At 39.3% G+C, this 23,770-nt stretch overlaps 2 protein-coding genes across 6 annotated transcripts in view; one reads left to right on the top strand and one right to left on the bottom strand.

Annotated features, from left to right (window-relative positions):
- LOC134552878 (uncharacterized) overlaps window positions 1–23,770 on the top strand; it is a 279,873-nt gene that overhangs the window by 33,932 nt on the left and 222,171 nt on the right. The window lies entirely within an intron of this gene.
- CRACD (capping protein inhibiting regulator of actin dynamics) overlaps window positions 1–23,770 on the bottom strand; it is a 147,905-nt gene that overhangs the window by 106,508 nt on the left and 17,627 nt on the right. Inside the window, exon 2 of one of the 5 annotated variants that reach the window (XM_063401956.1) lies at window positions 22,612–22,674. The exons of the other annotated variants lie outside the window; for them this stretch is intronic. The gene's annotated coding sequence lies outside the window, so the exon portion shown is untranslated. The remainder of the gene's footprint in view (window positions 1–22,611; window positions 22,675–23,770) is intronic. 5 annotated transcript variants of the gene reach the window in all.

The raw sequence follows: 23,770 nt of genomic DNA, 5'->3' as shown, positions 1-23,770 counted from the left end.
TTGCATTACATATTCCCATACACCCACATACATTTGGAGCAGGAAAACACAACTCTCTGACAGCTACACTGGCCTAAAAAATCCAACAGAAACATTTAGAGATTTCAGATCATCCAAATGAAACCAGACCCTGGCTTATATGGGGAGGTAATAACCTTTAACTAATACTTTCCTTTCTAGAAATTTGTTGATGGGCACAAACCAGTTTTTGCATCCTCACTTCATAGAGCTCAGCTCTTCAATGCCATTGAGGTCCCTACGCTTCAGTTAAGAAGAATATCAGGTGTTCTCTGATTTGAGGCATTGCTGTCTCCAGTTCACTTGAAAGTGCTGCTCAGGAGCAAACGAAACAGAGTTTTTCACATCCAGTGTGAAGGAGATCCTGACATTTCTTATGGTTGGAAAACAAGGATTGGAAATAGAAATATCAGTTAAAACATATGCAAATAAACTATGATGTCAGCTGTTACAAAGCTGAACTGTTGTCTCATGTCTCTTCATCTTCCTTAATTTTTTTGGAAGTGGATAAAATTTGAATACCAAGCAAATTTTAGTAGGTGTAGGTGTCGCTTAGGAGTAGATGTTACCACCATTTTCCTTTTCTCTGGGTGAAAGATCAACCATCTTTTCTCAGGCCCTAATTTACCAAGTCCGACTCCCTACTTCCTTTTGAACCATGACACATTTAGAAGGACACTCTGGCCAAATATAATTTTAAAAGACAGTTAATTTATCACATTGAACTATAAGTAAAAATGTGGTTCTTGAGGCAGTCTATGGAAAATACATGATCCTGCCCAGTTGTTGGTATCCTGCCTTCACACAGTGATGCTATCCAGTGGAGTCAAAGGGGAGGGCTTGGAAAGGCCACAGCCCTGGAAGCACGCACACATGGCAGTCTTTGTCCTCCCACTCATTGCTTCCCACTGCCTCCAAGAGCCCTAGATTCCTGCAAGTGCAAGAAGCAGCTCATCTGGCTGTTGAGTAGCAGAAGAGCCAAAGGGCATTAAATCCTCCAGCCTGTTCTTTTCCACTTTGTGCACAGACCCAGTCCATGTGTTCTTTTCTTCCTGCAGGTTCTCCCTGGGCACAGCTGCAAGCACCCAAAACATGCTGTAAGACTTATATGGACAAGCAGTAGCATCCAAGCTTAGTTCTAACACTCTCTCTTCATAATTCTTTCCTTTTATAAATCAAGAAAACCTGGGGCCTGTTATTTGAATGAAAATATTAAAGCCAAAAAGCATGCTAAACTTTCATAGAGCAAATTAATCTTTCCTTCAAGAAAAGATATCCAGTCTCTAATCTCATCACTTTTGCAGCCAGATCTAAGAGGATATCATGGATACAGGTGGAGTTCTTCAGTGTGGCAGAGTTGGACCACATTCTAGGCAATACCAACACAGCACATCAGTGCTGCTGTCCAGCCTCTCTTTCCCTGAATCTCTGTGCTGTGTTTCCCAAGTCAGCTGTGGCACAGATCACACTTTGTTTGCCTGCCTAAAGAAATCTCTCATGCTAGCTAACATATATAGACAGCCCTGCCTCTAATTTTTAGAAGTCTGTACCACATTTGATCAGAATGAAATCAAACATTAGGAACAAGAAACATCAAAATCCTGTGTCCCAATAAGAGGATGAGGCCCACAGAGTTACATTCCCAAATAAGAGATACAGATATCTGTTGCTGCTCAGAGACATCAGCGCTTTGGGGAAAATTATAACACACAAAAGATGCTCACTGCTCAACACAAAGGATACAGCACAGTTTAAAACAAGTACCCCAAGAAGCTGGAAAGGAACCTGTCACCAAGACAGATACATTTATGAGATGCATTTAGAAAATACATCTCAGGAGACAGATTTATGTAGATTGAGAGTATCCAATTTGAATCAAAACTCTCAGATCTGAACAGAAGCCCAAGACTTGAAGTGATACTTGTTCACTCATCTATGTATTATTTTATATTTGCTGCTGCTGAAACAAATTGCCAAGCCTCCACCAGAGCAGAGCTGGATGAAAGCTCTAAGGCATTCTAGGACATAATAACAAGGATCAAAGCATCACATTTAGAGCTGTAATGATTGTCACTTGTCTAAAATCATCTGTGAGTGTAGCCTTGTGAGCAAAAAAGTGTAGACCAGGAAAACAAAACAGTAATGTTTATGATTCATTTAGTTGCTGGCCATGATTGGTTTATGATGCCTTTTATATAACCCCACAAATTGTAAGGGCAGTTACATGAAGGCATAATCTTTATTTGTCTATATCTATTTAAGAAAAAGACACCTGTATTTCGTATCTATTTAAGTACCCAGTTAATTATTGCTATTGAATGTCCCTAGTCAAATGCACCCTCATTTTGATGGAATTTTTGTTGTTCTTGCTCATGATGTTCCTTTTAAGCAGCAGTCATTTCCATTCTGTCTTAGCCTAAACAGCTTCTCTGGAAGACAGCCCAATTAAGCAGATTTTCTTATTAAGCATGCCCCAGTTAAGTGATGTACATCACTATCAGCTCAGTTCCTTTATGATTTTTACATATTGAGCAGAGCACAGGGCACATTTTACATTGTTTTCAAGCTAGTCCTTGCACGAAGAAAGGTTACACATTTACATTCATTTTATCAAAACAACATCAAAGGTATGAAATCTAACCTCAATAGGAAGACTTCTACTTAGTCCTGTGGAGTTTTTTTTAATGAAACTACCCAATTTCCCTTTAAAGTATTTTACTGAAGTGAGTCTCTGAAGAGAAATTGACTCCTGACACTCCAGCACTCTCAGCAGCACATCTCTGTGGAAGTGGGAAGGGGCTCTCTTTCCCTGGGCATCTGCAAATCACCTTTATAACTCACTCTGTGCTCCAGCACTACATAAAACGTTTTAATATTTAATTTAATTAAGTTTAATTGCATTAAATTAATTACTTCTTTTTTTCCTGTGGGAAAGAGCAATTCAATGACGGCCTCACAGTCATTTCCTAAGGTTATATTTCTGGCACTTGGCAGTGAATCTGAAAAAAGGGTTGGACACATGTTTTATTTTCTCAAGAAGATTACCGTTAAAATCAACAACCCTTGTTCATTATATTAGATTAGAATGCCAGTCCTTCTGCAGCAATGAAATTAAAAATAAATGCTGAAAAGGTAATCTAATTAAAAGCTATCACTTGCTTTAAAGAGGTTTTAGGTGTGTTATGAGCATTCCACATACTGACCTGAAGTCCTTATATGTTGTTTCAGTACCAAATGTGATTTTCTAAATCAACTGCAATCAAACACCTGGGATCATTTTGCTATCCACATATTTTTAATTTTTTTTAATGAGTGTTAGAAATAAGATATGCCATAAAACAATTTTCTGATTTGATTTTTCCATCAATTGCAAATAAAATGGTACTAGGGAAGAAAACCTGACTGTCACTATGAATTGTTGTTGTTTTCTGAAGTGTGCAATAATTTCCAATTATTGGAAATCCATCATTATGTTGATATATGAGTCCAGTTCTCTCATTTTATCACAATAGTTCAAATTTTAATTACAAACATTATTTTTGAGTTTGAAAAGATGAAGCCTTTGTGCCAAAAAGATAAATGAATTACTTTTGTACCATCAGAGGTTGAAACACAACCATCTGGTCCACCAAAATTGGTCCGAATTCTTCAGTATTTTTTAAATGGCACATGCTGAGAAAAAGTCTGCTCCAACTGAAGTAAGTGGCACAACGCCCACTAATTTATATAAAGCCAGGATTTCTTCCAACGTGTCCTAGTGAGAACACTTTGATTTTCTGGACTATGCACAGATTCTGTACTGGCTACAACTGTGTTGGTTGGATGAGGTGGGTTTTGGTTTGTTTTTATTTTTCTTTCAGTTGTGGAGGGTTTTTTCTCTCCACAGAAACAATAAAATCAATTTGTAAAGAAATATTCAAGGTGGACGGAAACAAACACTGGCAAAGCAGCACGTTTTCTTGCTGCTGTTCGAATAGCAGGAGATGGAGGATTATTCCCCTGAAGGTACAGGGAAAAGAACACACATTTCTCAGTTTTTATCAAGTCCAAAGTATTGACAAAACACTGAGAAATATATTTGCCTGGTGTAATACAGTGTCTCATTAACTGTCAGCAATGTGTGGATTTCAGGTTTCCTGAACTGGACAGCTACTGTACCACACTTCTGGTAATATACTTCTTTTAAAATGGACACGGAGAGACCCACATCACACCAAAAGATCACAGTCTATGAAGGAAAATTCTATATTCTAGAGTAAGGCAGTGATATTTTCACAAGAAACATTCTGCTAAGGAGTAATACCTGCAGTTGTTTCACATAATTTAATTCTGGCTTTACTTTATTTACAGAGAAAATGTTGCAACTAGATAGCAAAAGGTTAAGTGAGCAGTGGTTTTATGTGCAGTGCACCATTTCCAGAGACTTTATCCCATGTTTCACAGCAGTGGGACAAAGTCAGACAGCCATGCTAACACAAAAATATTTTGTGGAAGCACAATAAATAGACAAAGATAGTAATCTGTGATTTCCATGTCCAGTTGTGGTTCATTTCCCAAATATGTAAACTATTTAAAGGTTATTTCTTTTACTGCTTATACTGGAAATAAGGTAGCAGCTGCTTAGATGTACATAAGCAGGCACACACACACATTTAGAAGTATACCTACACAAGTTGGATTGCTTTGTAAATAAGGTTACTCTGAATATTTTTAGATGCAAATCAATTCTATTTTCCACTCTACCAGTAGGATTAAATTTCTGACATTGATGAAATCCAAAGACTCTAAATTTAACTTGGTGATTCGAGAATGATTCATAATGAAACTCTTCTTTTTCATAGCAGTGGGATGCCACCTATTTTATTCTGCTGTACTCTGGAGATAGACATTAGAGTGTACCCATGGTGAGTGGTAATAGCAGTCAGATTTTAGTAAGCCTACCAGATAATGATACTTCAGCCATATTCTGGGGGAAGTGGAGAGGCTAAAACTTTTAGCCAGAGGATTCCACACCTATTGCAGAAGTATGATGTGAAAGAGATTATTTGTACAAGCATACCTTTTTGACATTGACAGATCTGGGCAGTTTTCAGAAAAGAGAAAAATAAATATCAGGCCCTTACAAGCTAAAGAACTACTGAATTTCCCTTAAAGATTGAAAAGGAAAAACCTGCCACCACCCCTCCTCCCAAAAACAAAACAAAACAAAACAAAAACAAAAAACAAAAGCTGAGTCTTGAGGAGCAATCTGACCTTTCTTTACGCTACTTTTCTTTTTTTTTTTTTTTTTAATAAATATTTCTATTCCTATTATAGGTCCAAAATCCCAAGTGCATTTACCACAGTGTCATGAGTCTCTAAGCATTAATGGAGTGTCTCATAATGGATATGCCTACAGCTGCCTACCAAGTACATATGTGGAACATCTGTATGACATCAACAAACAAATTAATTATATTAGTTTTATGTTATAACATTTTATATCTTTGAATTCACGGCTTTTACGCACTACGATTAAATATTTATTGTAATTTTTACTTCATTGCTAAAGATTAAAATCAAGTGAATTTTCCCCAACAAGAAAGAAAGTGTTACTCAAGCTGTTTTCCTCAAGGAAAAAAATTTGAGCAGAGTTAAACAAAGATGCTTCCTTAAACTCTTTTTAATTGAAATAGACAACAGTTATTTCTGCTGCTAATTTTACCCTTGAACAGCATCCTATTTCTCTGCAGACAGTTGTCATACAGAATCAGAGAATATGCTGATTTGGAAGGGATCAGGGTCCAGCTCCTGGCCCAGTTCACATACCTTAGCTGATGTTTATGACACTAGAAAACTCAGCCTGTAATCAATCATGAAAACTAATGGTTTCCAGTCCCCTTCTCAATTAATTACATCATATAAATAAAATGTATATTCTTTTATAACCTATATAAATGTGTGTGTATATATATATATATACACACACTCTCCTTTCTTAGGATCTGGAATTCTACAAATGAACACATACTGTATTAGGCCAGTTTCCTGTGCTTAATCAAGACATACAAGAATATCTTCTCATGTAAAATATATGGCAGTCCTGAATAATTTAAAAAGGCCCAAATGCTTCACTCTCTTTGATATCTAAATATTGCCTGCCAGAGGAAAATAAAAAGAATATCTCTCCCCCCTTTGAAATTAAAGAAGTATCTTTAGTGGAACCTGAATTTTATTTAGACCACATACAAGCGATTGGAGGGAGACAGGAGATGGGGAACTGCTCAGGCATTTTTTGATTATTCCCAGAGAAAACATTATGCTCCCAGAGTTTTAAAGTAAGAGAGACCTTTAGTAATGGTCCAGTAATGTTAATGGAAAGATACTGAGAACTCTAGCCTGAAATGACATCGTTGCAGGAAAATTAGGACATATTTAAATTAGTGTTTTTCTTATTACAGTATTGCACAGTATTCCATTCATCTCAAGTTTTTCACTTAAATTTCAGTTTCTAGGTTTTCTTCCATCTACTGTCACTATTTTTCATAACTGAAGATCATTAGTATGTTAAATGTTAACCATTTGGGATTGTATTACACTTTTAATAGTAATTTGTGAAATAATATATGGTGAATAATAATTTATTAAAAGTAATTTATTGAAAGTCAATAACCCATCATCATCTCACCCAGAAAGGTTCAGACCCTAAAGAGACAAGAGTGATTTTAAAGGAAGGTATTTAAGTAATTTTGAAATGCTGTCATTTTTTCCTCTGGGCAGAGACACCTCCCTCTAGACCAAGTTGTTCAAAACTTTGTTCAACCTGGCCTTGAACAGGGATGAGGCACCCACAACTTCTCTGAACAACCTGTCCCGGTGCCTCACCACCCTCACAGTAAAGATTTATCCTCTGTATCCAATCTAAGTCATTCCTCCTTGTTCTAACACCACATGCAGAACCATCACTACATAAAGAATCATCTGTGTTATTTATTTTTCTAATAAGGATTTGTTTAAAAATAATTCTGTGTTTCTATCACTCTCTTGCCCTTCATAGGCTGATATAGATCATTCAAAAATGTTAGATAATAAACTAGAATAATAATGAATAAATGGCTGTTAAGTGAAACATTTAATTACCGCCTTCAAAGGCAAAAGAAAAAAATTGTCACTGGCTTTAAAAAAAAAAAGACAAATTTATTCCCAGAAGTGCTGACAGAGTACTCTGAATTATGAATGGTTTGTTTTGAAAGATGAAGTCTTAGAAGAGTAAGAATTTGAGACTGAAGGAACATTGAAGTTCAAGCTAAGGATGAGAAACCGGCCAAGTATCGTGGCAAGGCAAGGTTCAGACAACCTTCAGAACTAATTACATTGCAATCTGCATAAGCCTTTACATCACTGAATCATCACATTTCTTGTAGAAAAAAGGCAACAAACTCCTTCATACACGTCTGTTGACAGTCAACAGAGACATCTTAAAGAAACATCCAGAAAAGGAGAAATGTACAGAAAGGAAAAATGAAACAGGCCACATCAGTCTGAATCTTCCTGCATCACATTCTTGTGTTCTCTATATCCATTACGCTTTTAGGATGGGAGGGTATCCAAAACCAGGAGCAGGTTCTGGTTCATTGCTCCTGCCAAGGCACTTGGAGCAATGCAAGTTCAGAGCAGTGCCCTGCATCGCCAGCCCCTGCACGCAACGGGAACCTGACAGCAACACCTCACTTCCATTCAGGCACTGACAGCCCCAGTCAAAGGCAGAGGTACTGCTCCAAAAGCAGGTCCAGAACTATGAGAAAAAGTCTCATGTACAACCAGAAGCAGAGGTCTCTTGTAACTATTTTCAGACTAAATATTTTTTAAGCATTTCAGCACTAAATATTCCCAAACACCCATAGCCTGGACCACCACTCCAGTTAAATGGTGTCTCTGAGTCCTAAGCTCCCTGCTCATCTCCTAGGCTGCTGTCCCACCTCAGAGAGCAGAGAGCAGACAGTCGGCTGGGCCATGTCCCAGGGGTGCTCCTATGCTTCCAGCTCTGCAGGCACTGATCCCATTGACCTCAAGGCAAAAAGAAGTCAATATTTCCCAAGAATGGGCTCTTGCATCAACTGCTGGGAGAATAATCCAAGGGGAGCCCTAAGAGGGGGTATCTCCTAAACTAGTCTGCTCCAGGTGGGTTGGCTCTCAACAGGTTCCCACAGGCTATTGGAAAATTGTCCTTTCTCACAGGAGAAAGCATCAGTGTACTAGTTCTTGAAAACCTGACAGGATGCTGCCCCACCTCGTGGGAGCACCACTGCCTTCCCCTCTGTTTGCCAGGCAGACCAGGAGAGCTTCGTATAATGACACATTGTATATTTCTAATAGGTTGTAAAATTGTTAAAAATATCCTGACAAACAGATGTGGGAAGGATTCCACAAGTGGTTTAAATTAAAACATATTGAGATCCTAAAAGCTTAGGAAAGCCTTTAATGGAAGGGAAGTATTAAATAAATGCTTCCCACATCTTAAATGTTTTCATGTGCAAATACTAACTTGTTGTCTATTAAATTGTGTTAAGCAAATGTAACTGGAGAACCTGCACCATAAAAAGATAAACCTTCTATCTTTAATGCAGTAATTACTCCATGCTTACTGGCTAGAAATCAGATGCATTCTCATGTTTACTACAAATTACAGGTAAAAATATCTTTTTTAGCTGTTTGAGTTGATACCATTTGCAGGTTCCAAGCTTTCATAAATTTTATCAGTGCTGCTGAAAATACAAGACCAAATCTCTGTCAGTTCTATGCAAGTAATGGAGAGCTGACTCGAGTCTTTCATTTTCACCTCCCAGCTGTATCTAATGCCAAATCTATTACCTGCATGGCTGCCCTCTCAAAGAGTGTGAACTGGGTATTTTTTTCCCACATTTCATCTGACTTTTTCTTTCCAAAAGACAGAAAACCTCCACATGTTTTTTCTGTCTGAAAGACAAAACCAATAGCTGTTTCTAAGTCAACATTTTACTAACTATTCTACCTGGCACAGCAGAGCTGGTACCTCATTTCTTCAACTACTAATGTTCTAACTAGCGCTTCACGCAGAGCCTGAACAGAAATCAATTCCATGTCCAGGTGTGACTTTTTTGACACTTAAAATTTAACTTCTGTATTCCTCAAAACATGCACAGGCTTTTATTTAAAGAGTCAGTCTTAGGAACACCCCAAAAACTAATACATTTTGGAATTTCACAAATCAAGTCCTTAATGATCTGCTTTACCCTCATAGAATGACAGCATGGCAGATGGAGAGGGGCACTCCTCCAAGATGCTCAAAGGAACAACAGGTCTTGGATGCAGTCTTCCAGCATAAGAAACCTTCCCCAAGAAGAAGAGAACCCAGCCTTTTGACTCCAGCCTTTCAGTTCTAAAAGTCCCCCAATCAAAAAGCTACATTAAAGAACACCAAGCTTACTAATGTTTACCTGAACAGCTAAATGCAATTAATTACTTAACTCTCAGGACTGCCTAACAGCTTAACTGAAACAACATAATTAACAGCAACAACTTAGAAGAAGCTGCTATGAAAGCTCAAGCATTTCCTATCCAAACTAAAAAAGTAGTACTTCTCAAGAGGAGATTGTTCTCTGCCTAGTGTTTTGGTCAGCTCAGTGCCTATCTAGCCCCAGCAGTGGCCTCCCAGCTCATGGCTGGCATGGCACACCAGGCTCTCCTGCACTCCCCAGCCATGGTGGTACCCAGCTGACCCACACTGACTCAAGGGACATTCCACACCACATGAGGTCTGCTCAGGTGTAAAAGCTAAGGGATTGGAGGCATTTTATTTACAAAGAGTTTGTCTTTTGAAGCAACCACTACACATGCTGAAGCCCTGTTTCCTGGAAAGTGGCTGAACATCTCCTGTTGATGGGAAGTAGGGAATAAATCTCTTGTTTTCCTTTGCTTCCACACGTGGCTTTTGCTTTGTTAAACTGCCCAGGAGATTTTTTTTTCTATCCTACTTTCTCTTTTCCCTTGTCCTGCTGAGGAAGGGACTGATAGAGCCATTTTGTGGGCACATGGCATGCAGCCAAGGTCAACCCACCACAGTTCTTTTTGACACCCAGTATGTGTCATGAGGAATTTGCAATGAGGAGTGTGAAGGGTCCTATTCCTGAAGACAAAGGAGTGGCAGAGTTAACAAGTGATGAACTGGCTTGAGCCCCCACTCCATGTCCCCCTGTGCCTCTGGAGGGAAGGAGGTAGAGAATGGAGGGGTGAGGGGAAGGTGTTTTAACATTTAGTTTCTATTTTCTCACTATCCTACCCAGATCTGATGGGTAATAAATTAGATGAATTTTCACAAATTTGAGGTTTGATTTGCCCATGACAGTCATTGGTGAGTGCCCTTGTCTTGACCCACAAGCCTTATATTTTCTCTTCCCTGTCCATATGAGGAGGGGAGTTACAGAGCAGCTTTTCTGGGCACCAAGTGTCCAGTGTCCAGCCAGAGTCAACCACCACAGGAGAAGCAATGGAGGCACCTGAACACAGAATATCCTCTTGCACTTGAATGGAAAAATCTGTTTCAGTTTGTAGGACAAGTTTGGATGATCTCCATAGCTTTTTTGTGAGGAGCTATACTCTCAGCATGCTGCTCCCAACACAGTGTCCCAGAACTCGAGAGGCAGTGCACCAAGCTGAGAAACTGTGAACAAGGACAGCATGGTGTGCCCTGGAAATGCAGGGATTTGGAAGGGGCACCTGCAGATATCTGGGGTACATTTGGTAGGCTACCTCTTAGCAATGTCCAGCTGCAGGTCAAAATCAACAAAGATGAACATTTGACAGTACACTTCATCCAGAGCCAAGGGCAAGTGCAGAGTGAATCCATCCCTTTGGCCTGTATTCCAGTAGCTGAATGGCTGACAGGAAAGAGGAGGCCTTCACATATTAAGTATGACAGACAGCCACCAGCAAAAGACAGTCATATTAAGCCTGACATTATGATCCCAAGGTGTGGGATTTGTCTCAGTGACAGAACCCCCCACCAGGCACAGCTTTCTCATGGCAGAGCATGTAAAGACCTTGCACTGCTTCCAACAGGAGAATGCTTTCTAGAAGTGACAGCTATTCAAACTATAATAAATAAAAAATAATAGCCTTTATTAAAAATAAAGGCTAGTCTAGTAGATAGGAGGGAAGGCATTGATAAAATAATAAAAATTGATCAAAGTGAACTCCAAATGAGCCAGACAAACTCATTAAAGTGTCTGTGTGGAATGCCAGGTCTAAAGAAAAGTTCAGAGTGGGTTTACTGGCCCCTGACACCTGAGAGCATGCAACCACACCAGACCATTCTGTTCCACAAAGGATTTGCTTTCCTAATCAGAGAAACACTAAGGCAAGTATTGTTTTTTCCTGTGTGTTTTCAAGGTACTGAGATCTTAAGACTTTTTCCTTCCACAAAGCATTTCAAACTGACAGATTTCTAAAACCAGAGCCTGTTCACCTGACCTACAAAGAGACTGTAAAATATTATCACCAGACCACAGACTTTTCCTAGACTGGGCTGTCAGTAGACAGAATCCACAGAAGCTCTCCAATCTCCAAAGTACACCCTGGCAGCTCTAAGGATCTCTGTGTCCCAGAGCTGTATTTGTGAAGGACTTTATGGGTTACAGTTGCTGTGTCCTGGTCCTCCCTAGTGGGAGAGAGAGAAGCTGGACCTGTTCCTCTCTGCTATCAGTGAGAGCCAGCAGCAGGTGGGGGTTCCTCCTGCTCTGGGGTGGAAAAGGAAAGGAGAGGAACATAGGAAGAATGGTACACCAGGCATGACTTTCCAGAGAAGTGCATAACTTGGATGCTGCAAGCAGTACTATGATATCATCTAAGGACTGTTACCAAGCAGGATTTGCAGATGAACTTTTCTAGGGTCTTCAGTTGGTGTCCCAACAACATATCATAGTTAGATTAGAGAAGACATTTGGATAGCCCAACTGCATCACTCAGTCTGCTGCACGAACTGCATCTCCCCTTTCAGTCCTCATGCTTTAACCAAAGGCAGACATTTGAAAAAGAAAAAGCAATGTTAACTGTGAACATGCAAACAACTTTCAAATCTGGACTTTCTATTAGGGTCCAATAGGTTGTTTTAGCCATATCCTCCATTATCTAAAAATAAAAAATAATTTCTTTAAGCTGAATAGATTTCTGGACAGTTAACTTATCTTCATATAATCATTACTTTTCCAAGAATCTGCCTTTAGGAAAGGGAAACAACACTGCAACTCCAAAGCATTTCGAGGTAGAAATGGATTCCCATGCATCCAGTCTGAGAGCACCTCTGGATCACTTAACCCATGAGCTTCTAGATCTGTTCTCTGTCCTACACAGTGAGGACAGAAATGATGACTGATTTTCCATTTGCTGCTGTTAATTGAAACTAGCAGCCTGATACCATGACAGAGCATGACATCCTGTATATATTTATTATTTTGGTGTGGAATCATCACTCTAGTAAAGACATTTCACATCTGGGTGGAAAATCAGATATGATTTTTTATGAGATGATAATAACTTCATAGTTCTTACAAAGACAATTTTCCTTAATGAACAGAAAATAATCTTCTTTTTTCTAATCCTAAAAAACAAAAGTACAAGACAGCTTTTGTTTAAATAAAGGATGTCCTATTTGGGACTGTTTGTGTGTGCAAGAACACAATGCAATAATCAAAGGCAAAGGATAGTCAAGAAGAATGATTAGCACAGAATAAGATCCAATACTTCTGCTGCATGTTTGTTTTCTTTAAGCTGGTTTTAAAGCTTTTATAAATTTTCAGTAGTTTACTACTGGAACAACATCATTCTGACACTTTGATTTGCAAGATAAAAACCCCCAAAATACTCCTTTAAGGATTTGTTGAGGTTGTTCTATCATGCATTCAAGTATACGCACAGATGGTGTTAACCAGAGTTAGTACATCCTAGCAGCCTGCAAGCATAAGGAAAAGCAAGAAGTTGTTTCAAGAACAGTTCCAGATTTGGAAATACACACAATCTAATTGCAGATATTGCCTCTTAATAATTAAACTTACTGAACATTTTATTGAAAATTCTTCCACAGCAGAGATGTGAACTCTGGTGAAAACAGTACCGCTTACGGAAAGGGAGGCACAGCAATGTGCAGCAATATTTAGCAAGGGGATGTGAAAGCACATGAAACTTGTGGTCTGGAAAAGGACTGTCATAGCCTGGTTGAACCACTGGCTGCCTAATGACATTGTGTGACTCTTATTTTTATGCTATTCCCCCCTATTTTCACTGATAGTTATACAGATAAAAGTATTCGTGATGAAATTTTCCCACCCATGACAATATATTAAGGACACATCACTTATCACTTATATAACACCAGGATTATTTTTTCAAAAGAGGATTGTGTAATACAAAGGATTATCATTCTTCAAAACAAAGTATATGAAGAGCAACAGCAGACTGATCAAATGCTTCTTCTGCCTAAAGTGCCATTATATGTCAATTTAACACAGCATTGAGTTAAATGGGGCTAAAGGAAAATATGCAAGGCAACCGCTCTGAAAGGCTGAAAATCTACTTCTGCTAATAAGTGTTTAAATTATATCAATAATAATAAATCAATGAAACATTTAAATTGTTAGGGTCTTTTGAACTGCCATTGATGGCACTAAATATTCTGCTGTGGAAATGCAGTTTGGTTAATAAAACAATATAAATTTACCTCTCCCATCAAGTTGTGGGTGGTTATTTCAATATCCTTGCTCTCTGCTGGGGCAGTGGCAGCTCTGTGCTCGTGGCTTGCTGGAATTTCAGCAATTTTAGCTGACAGAGAGCCTTACAGTGAACAAGGCTTTATAACCTCTCTGAATTCTTCCACTTTCTAGCAAAAGCTTTGCACTCACCCACCTTTATTTTTGTCACAGTTGCTAGGATGCCTTGGCGACAGACACCAGAAATATCTACAATTTAGAGACGAAGCTGGAGGCAGGTGTAATCCACACCAGACCAAAAGGAGGGCAGGAGGCTCCTGCCAACAATCACTTCACCAGCAGAGATTCCTTGCAGCAGCAAAAGCACTACCTGGGATAGAGCAAATCCACTTGCTGCCATCCCAGCCTCTGCATCTCACCTGCCTCAACAGGAACAGATCCAGCCTCCCACCACTGGAGGGGAAGGAAAAGTGCCTCTCAATTTGGACACCCACCTCAGCCCATAGCACCAGATACACCCTGCAGGGTTTCTCCCTCCTTGCTGTAGGTCATCCTACTGAAGCAGCAAAAATAGATCCTGGACCTTATTGCTCAGGGCTGTGCTAGCTCCAACTGCAGGATCTGCCTCCTGCATGGGGTGTTACAAGCAGACAGCACAAGTCTTTACAGAGGATCAGAGCTGGCCAGAATAGCTGCCAAAGACCCCAGCGATGCTTCCTTGGTGAAGCTCACACAGATGCTGGCAGAGACTGTGCTAGAAACAAAGCACAAATGATGTATGCACTTGTTTAAAAAGCTCGCACAAAGAGGGATTTTTCTTTTAAATGTTGCTCATGGACTTCTGCATTTTAAAAGTCAATCACAATCAGGCAATTATTTAGAATAAAATATAATTTTTCTGTGTGATAAATGAAAATAATTTCATTAAATGTTAAACATCTGTTTTGAAGGAACTGCCCCTTATTTACATAAAATCTGTGTGTCACTCTACAAAATGAATGCTTTCTCTGCTAACAGTATTGTGGAGGAAGGGGTTTGTTGCATTAGATTCATACAAACAACCTTATTTTCTTCACTTTCTCATTGAAAGAAGTTTTATTGCCAGACTGATTGTAGTAGGAAAATTACAATGTAATGCTACACCATAGTTAAAAATCCTTTTGGCCTCTAATGTTAGATGGAAAAATTGTTCTGAGAATAAAAGAACAGATGCTGACAGCCATAGCAATTCTCAATGCTCATGCCAGGAAGCCATATTTTTTTGAAAAGGCTATTCATAATGTGAATAGTGCTTCATGTGAAGAGAACTCTATTATACAAGACAGTATATATTTGTAGCTAAAGGGACACCCCCCAACACACCTATTGATTTTTTCCCCTTTATCCAGATTTACTTGTTTTACAACCTCTTTTTGTTCTATGAGCTGCTTCAGTGCTCTGAACACTTCTTGTTTACACATGTCACCTTAAACAACAAACACTAAGCAATTCTTAATATAAATGGAGAAATGTATTTTCAGACTGGTGTAAGAATCCTCAAAATGTAAACTTTTAGAACACAAAATTCAAATAAATCTGACCTATATATTCTTTTGTTAACTAGTTTTCCCCCTAAAGGCATCCACTGTTGCTGACCCTCTCAAAAACAGAAAACAGAAGCATCATTTGTAGCTCTAGTGTAGATAAACCACTGGAGCCTTGACAGTGTTTTCAATCATGATGTCCAGACTAGATAACAATGACAAAAATATCAGATTTTCACAACCTACAAAGAAAACAAACATTGCCAGGTGCCTTCTCATTAGGAGTATCCTGCACTCTGCAAAATAGGACCTTACTCTATTACCAAGCTATGCCAGCTGTACCTCAGACACAGAGAGCATTCCTCCTGCCCACGTCTGTGCTGTCTATGCTCCTGGCAGCAGAAGCAACCTTTCCAGCTTCTGGCACCATCCAGACCTTGACAACAGGCTGGTGCAGGTCAGAGAGCACAGACGTGGCAGCCCAGTGAAGTTCCCTGCCCAGACTGCAGAAGGAGGTTCATCACCTTGGTGAAAAGAAGAGGGAACATCCTCATTACACTGTCTGAAAATGTCCTGCCACCCTGTATCACCATCAGCTGCAAATCTGCATAGGCAGCCGTGGAGCAAACCAGCTGGGCTTGGCCATCGCTGCCATGCACACACTGCTTTTATAAGTTTCAGAGGTTTGGGAGGGTACCTCCAAGTTTTGCTGCTCCAGCATCTCTTCCCCAGTCAAAGCTGGAGACAAACCTCCTTGTTTCCCACAGTCAAACCACAGCAAAATGTTCTTTTTTCCTGCACAGCCCTTGCAGCTGCATCTGCAAGATTCCACTCCTGAGTGAGAGTGCTGTAGGAGAGTCATGGCTAAAATAATCACTGAAAGAGTTCCAATGTGTAAGGAACAAACAACTTCATAAGGGCTGAATAATGGCAGCTGACACAGGATTAAAATACATATTTAGAAGAAAGTACTGTCATGTTAAAATGACATTTTCAAAAACCTCACATACAGGAACTGAGCTGAACTGTATAGGATATTAAAAATTTACACACAAAGTCTTTCTCTCTCTCACCTTCTCCAGTAACACTACATTTCCTTCTTTACTTCCACACATCACTTCTCTTTAGCAGTTACTACAAGTCTTTTGACAGATACAATGTAAATTATAGAATTCAATTTTTACATCACAGTAGGCAGAAAACAAAAATTTCACTTTTAAAGTTAAAGTTTAGAACTTAATGTTCTAAATAACTATCAGTGAACAGGCTCCCAATTTAACCAAAAGTGTATGCACACACTGGATTCATATCTTCTGCTTTCTGAGTTTAAAAAATCACTAGAAAATCTGATATGCACAGAAAAACCTAGCTGAATATTTGTTCCTCTCAACCTGCTGAAGATTTCTATCCTACTTCTTTAAGTACACAGAAAGACCTATTAGAAGGGTTTTCCCTGATAGAAGAGAAGCTGTCTTCATAAACACTTACCATGCTAAAATCAAGGCAGCAAAAAGCCCAGAAACACATATCTGGTTCATGATACTTCTGTTTCATACACGGTGACAATTATGCGAAGTGGACAGGACGATATTCCCTATTCTCTGTCACATGAGGATGCATTTTTTGCTGAATTCTGAATTGCCATGTTTACTGCAAAACAGATGGCATGCTTTCTTTTAGAAAAGTTCTTTTGTGAAAAAGCAGCCTATTCTGTACTTGAAATGTAGCATTTTACAAAAGAAAAACACTAAAAATCATCTTTCATTTATCTGGATAGAAAACTGACAATGCTGGTAAATTGTTGAGTAAGGCTGATAACCTTTTAGAAAGCTCAGGTAAACAAAACAAGGTTGTTTGAACAACCTAGTTGCCCACCAAGAACAAAAAAGATCACTTTTATATGGAACATTTTTGATGCCTGTACTGATATGCTACCCAAGCCTGCAGCCCATACAAGCGGCATTGTCACTTTGTCCTTGGGGTGACAGAATGCATTTATTTAGATTCTAGCTTGTCATACAGAACAGTCTCGTGCCCCAGAATGGCTTGATTTAGTCTGTTTTCTAGCACAGCACAATAGCTGCTTTCAACAACAGAACTGCTTTCTGACATTATATTTTGTTAACTCCATTTGCAACAAGCCAACTTGAAATGATTGCTGTGGATGGAAGGCGCGCGGGGCAAACTGGGCCTGCTTGACAGCAAGCCTTCCTTTGGGAGCACTCAAAATTCAGCAGTGTGCCACTTTTAATCTGTAATGTGCATAGTAAATCACCTAAGCACACAAAATGTCATATAAAACCAGTCATGGCTTATGATGCAAGTTACAAAGTCTGCTGGTTATCTCCACGGCTTTGAAAGGTCTTCGCTTGCAATGGGCAGCTTCTGTGACTCATTTGTCATCTTGCACCATTTTCTTTTCCTACCTTTACATTATTCATTGCGTACATTAGATGGTTGTCTCAGGCATTAAAAAGTAAAACCAGAGTGTTTCAGTAGTCCAGTAATGCCAGATACATAGTATGTGTGAAAACACACTCTTTATAGGAGGCAGCATCACTAATCCATTGAAGTCCTGGGGACCATTCCAAACCTTTTCAGAGCAGAAAGAGATCCTCAGAAATCAAGCTACAGCACAGATGTTTGAATGAATCTTTCAATACCAGGAAATCTTTGAGTGAAAAATAAATAAATCACTGTTATTTCCAATAAGAATCCAGTGCAAAGACTCACTGACCCTTAACATACGTCAGGATACTGTATTGGCAGGAAAATATACAAGGCTTATTATAAAGACAGGAAGAGGGGATGCCAGTTTCTGCACAGAAATTACTAGGAGGGCTAGGAATTAATTTCAAAAATTCGGATCCTCTTCTGAGTTAAAGGCTTAAAGCAGATGCTCCAGATTTTCTGCCTTAATCTACATTTGCTTAGTCAACTCATAAATCCTTCAGCAAGACAAAAGAACAGTTTCTAGGAAGATGGTTTCTTTTTTGCTTCCTCTTCTGACAGAGACCAAGTCAGCTTGAGGTCAGCATAGCTCAGATGACTTCTTGCTCCCAGGCATATCACCGAGACCTCTTTTTTTGTTTTAGACAATAAATTTAACATCTGGCTTGGACTGTCATAGCTAAGTCCTCACTTCTTGTAAGGCCTAGCAAGGAGCAGGTCCCTCTTCATCTACAAACCCAGGATTCCTGTGTGAGTCAAGCCTTGTTATCTCCTGCACTGGCCAGAGAAGGCTGTTGTTTCACTGGTCTGGCCCAGTGCAGTTCCAGCCTCACTGCGATCGGTGGCCGTGCTGGCAGACTGGACACTACCAGAAGAAATATGTCATGCATATTAAACATGGGCATGCACAAGCACATACAAACCTATAGCCTAAGGTGCAAGAACATCTCCAGAATCCTCTCTGCCTTTATGTATGTCTTCAAGATAAATTTAACTCCAGTTATACACCACCAACAAATCACTTTGAGAAGCTGAGATGCACAAAGGCATTAAACAATGTAATCAAATTGTTGAGTTACCAGAGGAAGCAGTACAGATGATGCTGCACATATTTTCCCAGATAATCAAGCAGAAGAACAATTGTTAACTGCTTGGTCTAAAACTACAAGTGCATAAAAGCCAAAATTCCAAAACGTCTTTCGACTCTAACCTGGCTCTGCATTTGTCAATGTTTGGTCACGACCTGCCTGATATTCCTCATCTGTTGACTTAATGTCATGAGTCATTTGCTGAAGGAGTATCTCCGTGACGGTAGAATCGGCGACAAAGTATCTCTATAAGCAATGAGCAAGGGTAACACGTGGTTTATTGGGAAGGCCTTGCTTGCAGCTGCTAGGCACAGCTAAAGCAGGCCAGGAGAGCAGGAACAGCGAACCGAGCCGAGAGAGGGCAGAGCCCCGAATCCCGTACATTAAATATCTTTCTAAGTTGAAGAGTATGAGTTGGACTAACCAATCTAATACAAGATGACAACATATACAGCCAATAGAAATGTCCCACCACCCAAGGCAAGCAGAAGGGGATTGTTTAATCAATCAATCTGGCCTTTAGCTTAGCAGGAGTATATTGTTTAATCAAGGGGGCTGGCCCTCAGCTTAGCAGGTCGTTGTTCACAAGCTGATGGCCCTGCACCCCACACCCTAAATCTCAAAGCTTGCTTTCATTTCTATCTCGCTTGTGGAACTCAGACTCCCAGAATTTAAACCACTATATTTGTAAGGTCTTTCTACTTCATCCTTCCCAACAATTTGCCATCCCCCACTGGGCATTACATCACTTGTATTGCTTTTCTTGAATGTACACATAGATAAGCTTTGTCTGCAAGAAAAGGAAAAACAGGATAAACTATACGTACTTTAAATTTTATGCAACCTAGATCAGTTACAAAACAACTTCAATTATAAAAGAAAACAGAAGTAAAAAAATATTCATGATACCTTTCAATTTAATCAGCTTTAAAATATCTTCTCAGATCAAACTGTCACCCACTTTTCTGAAAGCTTTTTTCTAAAGCGGGAGAAGATAGATCTGGGTGAGCATTATTCTTCAGCAATTAGTAGGTCCAGAAAAAAACCATGCACCACTCGCCTGAAAGAGCAGACCTTTTTCATATGATAACCATTTCACTTTTCCTTTTTTTTAAGTAAGAGTTTGGCTTCTCCAAGAAGCCCACCTCTACCCCACTAATGGAAAAAAAAAATCAAAATAGTCTTCCTGGTTACATTAATAATGAGGAAAAAAAAGTGTAATGTTTAGAAAACAGCTCTTTACATAAGCACAGGAGACTCCAGCACTTCTCTATATGGTACATCTATATGGTTCTATATTATTCTGTATTTTCAAATGCATTGGAAAGCTCTTCTCTCAATTGCAAATGTCAGCAACCTCCACAATTACTCTTCCTTACTCCAGTACCTTAATCCCAGGCTCTTGTCAATGGGAGATCTGCCAGCTGAGAGGAAGCAGAGGACTGCCTTACAAAAGTAAGCAAGAAGAGGAGCATGCTTTCCAGTAATTGGGCACACAGTATGACCAGATCCCAAGATCAATGAGAAGTCCATGGCTTGCAGTCCAGTCAAGGCTGGGCCAAAAAGGACATACACACTTATGCTCCTAAAAGTAAATGGCTGGGTTAAACTTTCCACACAAGAGGAAAGGCTGCCATTTTGCAATGAATATAAACCGGCACACAAACATCAAAGCCAACTCCAATAAATCAGAGAGGACCAGCAAATGAGAAGAGATTGAGACCAGGAAGTTGGAGGGCCTGGCTACAGGACACAAAGCATTCCTCACACTGCCTCAGCTGCTCAGTCCAGGCATCAGAGGAGCAGAGAAGGATTCTCTTTTTTCGGATAGACCAGGACAGCTCATTGTGTTTGCTGTGTTTCCTCTGAAGAATAAAGATCTTCAATCAGAAGTGTTTTAATTGGACAGTGTGAATGACAGGTCCACATTCCTTCACCAGTAGTTTCTCAATGGATCCAACACTTGTGATGATTTGCAGAGTGCTACCCTAAAATGTCTGCATAGCCTGTGAGATAAGTCACTCATAATTGGGAACAGCTCAGCACCAGCCAGCTGAACCCAGAAGTCCATGCCCCCTCCTTAGCACAGTGCCCACAGCCTGAGGCTGTAAAAATCACAGAATCATTAAGACAACAAAAGACCTCTGAGATCATCCAGTCCAGCCTTGGACTAGCCACCCAACTAGACCGTGGCACTGAGTGCCACATCCAGTTGTTCCTTGAACACCTCCACGGATGGTGACTCACTGTGTGCAGTCTGTTCCAATGCTTAAGAACCCTTTCTGTAAAGAAAGTCTTCGTGATGTCCAACCTGACCCTCCCCTGGTGAAGCTCATTTCCTCTTGTCCTGTTGGACTCATCCTCTAGTCACTTGGGAGAAGAGGCCAACCCCACTTTGCTACACCCTCCTTTCAGGCACTTGTACAGAGAAAAAATGTTTCCTCTGACCCTCTTTTACTCCAAGATGAGCAACTCCAGCTCCCTCAGTTGCCCCCTGCCAACCTGGAGGCCAGCTAGAATTCACTTTTAATTACAAGAAACTGCAAATAACCTGAAAGTTTTAATTATCATGTTCCCTTTGCTAGCACTTGAAACATAGTTTATATTGTGGGGGAAAATGTTTCTATATTGTTTCTTATTTTTCATTATGACAATAACTGGCATGACATTATTGCTATATTCAACTGTTCATAATTAAAAACAGACACAGATGTAGGAAAAAGATGCACAGAGCAAAAAAAACATCTGTTACTTTTGGGAAAAAGGGGATAAAATCTGATTAAGTACAGTCTACTTGATTTTTTAATGAAGTTTATGAACCTTGTCAGAAAAGATTTTTATATATTACAAAATAAAAAGAGCTTTGAGCGACAGATGCACCTAAACAGATGTGTATATATGTTTTTAAATATACACATTCGTGTCTTTTACAAGATAGAGTAATTATGTAGGCGATCAGGAATTTGCAGTAAGCAATGCTCACTAGTACCCTTGGTGGACAGGTCTATTATATCTTATCTTGACAATTATCTAAGACAACTAAAGCCAAGCCTGTGTCCTAAATAGTCTGTGTGACCCAAGAATGCTCTTTATGACCTTCAGATATGAAAACAATCTGTAAAGAACTCGTTGTAAGTGGCTTTATGAATGGATCTGTATTTCACAGCATGTGAAATATTGAGATGTGAATTTAGTAGTTCTTTAAAATACATTAGAATTTGTAAAGAAAAACATTATTCTCCACATTCTGTTATTTTCTACATATATTGTACACATTGAATTTTCTCTATTCTTTATGTCTCCCTAGCAGACATTACAATTATATAGAGAAAATTATAGAGAATTATATAGAGAGAATTATAGAGAAAAATTCTTCTTCCTTAAGCAAAATATTATTCTCTACCAATCTGCTATCTAATAGTCATATGATATAATAATACCTGATATAATAGTTATCAAGGCTGGGTTGGATAGGACTATGAGCCACCTGGTACAGTGGAAGTTTTCCCTGCCTATGGCAGGACAGATGGAACTGGATGATCCTCAAGGTCTCTTTCAACACAAACCATTCTATAATTTTGTGATCACAATGTGCTAGAGTTAGAAGTGTCAAATCATTGTAGTATGTATTGATCTATATTTTGTTAAAATATTAAAAAGCCAGTGTATTAAGTATGGTATTAATGCATTAAAGAATAGTTGAGCAAAAATACAGGCAGTAGAGAGACAATCAATTAGATTTGCCTCAGGCACTATTTTATCACACCTTCTTTCAAAGTGTTTTCACGTGAAGCAAAAGAACAAATAACTTACATAGTGAAAACTTTTCATATCGTGAACCAGTTTTGCATTCCTCTTCCTTTGTATGCAGATGTGCTGCGTACAAAACAGAGAAAATATTCTTGTTGTAAACAGATATGTATTTCTATTAGCCTTGCTATTTACTGTGAAGTCTGCTGTGAGGCACAGTGTTTATTTACACACTAAAGCATTGGGAAGAACCTGAGTTTCACTGTCAGTCCCAGGGTTTCCTCCATCAGACTATAATTTGGGTTTAGACCAACCCATCTCCCCAGGCATAGAACAGATGTACACATTGAAAATAGAAAATGCTAATAAATAAGTTTATATGGCAGAATTAATGACCGATGATGAACATTAGTTCCTTAAATGTTTATAAAATAAGGAATATTTTTCAAGGCAAATGAGGGATATTTACTTGTCTCTTCCTAAATAAAAAGTAATAAAAAAGTTGAATATTATGACGCTGGAATCCCAGGGGAATGCAAAGTCTTAGTGCAGTTTGTAGAAGATAAAAGAGAAACAAGAAAACCAATTATTTTTTGATGAAAGTCCATGTCAAATAAGACTAAATAGTATGAAAACTAGAAGAATGAGGCAGTATGTATAGCATATTGGCAAGATCTTAGGGATTCCCTCGTCAGAAAAAGGGAAAAGAGTAAAGTATGCACAGGTTGTAAGAATAACAGCAGCTCAGAAAGACCAAAAGTACCACAGTCAGTCAGGTGGAAACAACATATTTGGCTGACAAGAAAGCAAATCTGTGTGCAGCACAGTGCTGCTTCTCCTTTTAATCTTTTACAAACTTACTAGAGCATTTTGTGGTGAGGATAAAAGCCACTGACCAGAGGAGCCATCCCAGCAGAGGCATTCCCTCACGCTCGGCAGCACTTCACTGCCTTCTCATCAGCTGGGGACCGGGGCCAGCAGCTGCCAGAGCCACCACTGCGGGGTCTGTGCAAGGACAGAAAGGTGCCCCATACTTTACATCTATATCAGATTTGTTGCCATTTAAGGAAGAAAGCTGTCATGCCCTTTATTGTTCACTTATGCATTTTCCCCATATGTAAAATAAATATACCATTTATCAGGGGATTCAGATTCAGCAGCACAGACCGAGAGATTACCTCAGGAATTACCTGAAATGCCAAACTGCTGTTCTAAAGCCCAG

Source organism: Prinia subflava, chromosome 7, assembly GCF_021018805.1.
Source record: "Prinia subflava isolate CZ2003 ecotype Zambia chromosome 7, Cam_Psub_1.2, whole genome shotgun sequence".
Classification (NCBI taxonomy): Eukaryota; Metazoa; Chordata; class Aves; order Passeriformes; family Cisticolidae; genus Prinia; species Prinia subflava.
This window is presented reverse-complemented; position numbering and strand designations above follow the sequence as displayed.